Source organism: Ceratotherium simum, chromosome 31 (assembly GCF_057802395.1).
Source record: "Ceratotherium simum simum isolate JZ-2026a chromosome 31, ASM5780239v1, whole genome shotgun sequence".
Lineage (NCBI taxonomy): Eukaryota > Metazoa > Chordata > Mammalia > Perissodactyla > Rhinocerotidae > Ceratotherium > Ceratotherium simum.
This window is the reverse complement of record NC_141930.1, coordinates 15,037,045-15,039,261: the sequence shown is the minus strand read 5'-3', so window position 1 is coordinate 15,039,261 and position 2,217 is coordinate 15,037,045. Positions and strand designations below refer to the sequence as shown.

The window sequence follows — 2,217 nt, the reverse complement described above, 5'->3', positions numbered from 1 at the left end:
AAATGTTGCTGAACTGATCTGAATCTGTATGTGGCCAGATGTGAAACACCTATTTTGTTTTTAACCACACAACCTTCAACTAAAGATAAAATATAAGCTCATATTTTGCATTTGTCCCATATCTTATTTTTAATTTCCAGCTCACTTTCACGTAGTTGTATCATTTTATCCTTTTGGGGTGGTGGGTCTAATAAGTCTTATCAGTCCAGTTTTCCTGTTTGAAGTCACAATCCTATTTAATTAATTACATGGCAGGAACTGGAAACTAGTTTTTTTTTCCTTTTAAAAACTTGTAGGCCTTTTAACCTATGCTTATTTCACTGTTTTATGAGAACTATGAGGGATGGGTCAAATTGCCTCTTTGTAGAAAAAGACTTCATATTTCAGCTTGGAGATGAAGGGCGCTGAAAAGACTATCACTCCTGCCCGAACAACAAGTAAAAAAGCTGACAAGCTGGAAATTAATGACTTTCCTTGAACCCTTGAGAGAAATGAGATTGCAGGGCAAAAAACTACTCTGAAATATGGGGAGAGACAAGTGCTTGCAAAAAACGATGTTGCCAACCTCCATATAAGCCAAAAAGAAGATTCAGCTAGAAATTTTTAATGAATTGCTAAAGGCTGGGAGGGAGTCAGAAGTCCCTGGGGGCTGCAGACATGTGTGACAGGGGTCACACTCTCTCGAAGGATTTTCCTCTAGGAACTCACAGGGAAGATTGGGGCAATGCCTAAGAAAACTTTTCCTGTGATACTGGCCGGAGCAGGGGAGGGAACAGAAGCCACTGCCGAAACACTGCCAGATTCATCTTCTGTATCATCTCAAAGGAACAAAAGCCTTAATATGCAGGGAAAAGAGAACAAAAGTGTAGACTGAGGCCCCTGGGGGAGGGGTGGGACTCTGTGGAGGCCCAGCATTACCCCTGGAGAAGGAGAAGGAGTACTTGAGAATGTCACAGCCCCAAGATCTAGGTTCACAATGCCTGCCAAATCTGAGGCTGAATAAGAACATCAGACAACACCTCCTTCCCCTACTCCCCCACCTCCAACACCCTGTAAAGTGTCAGATACAATTAAGAGTGGAATACAGCTGGGAGAGCTGCAAGAGACAGATCCTCTGTTGCACAAAGGAAAAAGCCTAAGCCAAGTAGGGACACCCAAAGCCGAACTGGAAGCAAGCTTTAAACCCAGCCCAGCTCCTGACTAGATTGACACGAACCCCTGCACTAACAGCCAGCAGAAGGAAGGGTGTGCTCATTTCCAGCATAACCATTATTTATCTCAATATCTATTGTCTTGTATAATATGTCTAACTTTCAACAAAAAACTTATAAGTTATATGAAGAGGGAAGAAAACCCACGGTTTAAAATGACATAGGGGGGCCGGCCTGGTGGCGCAAGCAGTTAAGTGCACACGCTCCGCTGCAGTGGCCCAGGATTCGCCGGTTCGGATCCCGGGCGCGCACCAACGCACTGCTTACCAAGCCATGCTATGGTGGCATCCCATATAAAGTGGAGGAAGATGGGCATGGATGTTAGCCCAGGGCCAGTCTTCCTCAGCAAAAAGAGGAAGATTGGCAGATGTTAGCTCAAGGCCAATCTTCCTCACCAAAAAAAATAATAAAGATACCGGACAGACACCACTGGACCCAAGGTGGTGGTTCACTGAATTAGAATTATCCTAACCAGCTACAATGTGAAATGCCTGGAGAAGGGGTGTCCTCACTTGATCAGAAATGCAAAGGAAAGGAACCTCAGAGTGAAAGGACCAGATCGGATGCCTACCAAGACTGAGAATCCCTATGAGAAAAAGTCCCGGTAGTGAAGGTTCTGAGACTTGGATCATTTCCAGGTGAGAATCCACAGGTGGTTCATTGACTTGTAAGGTCCTTCCAAGATTGTTGAACCGCTTACTTCAATCAGTATGGAGCCAGGAACAGAGACTGAAGTCACCGTTGCAGATGCTTAAATCAACTATTTTAATAAATTGATTATCAGTTGTTTAAAAAAGAGGTATAAATAATAAGTAATTAGAGGAGAGAAAATGGAATCATAAAAGTGCTTAATAATTCAGAGAAGACAGAAAGTGAACAAAAAGGCAAGAAAAAACAAATGGAACAAGTAGAAAACCGCTAGCAAGGCAGTAGATTTTAATCCAGCCATAATAATAACTACTTTAAATGTCTAAATACATTAGTTACAAGGAAAAGATTGTTAGAT

The 2,217-nt window shown here is 42.6% G+C and overlaps 1 pseudogene; it reads left to right on the top strand.

Moving 5' to 3' along the window:
• Positions 1-394: 394 nt before the first annotated feature.
• LOC101392294 (small ribosomal subunit protein uS10 pseudogene) lies at positions 395-1,966 on the top strand (annotated as a pseudogene).
• Positions 1,967-2,217: the final 251 nt, after the last annotated feature.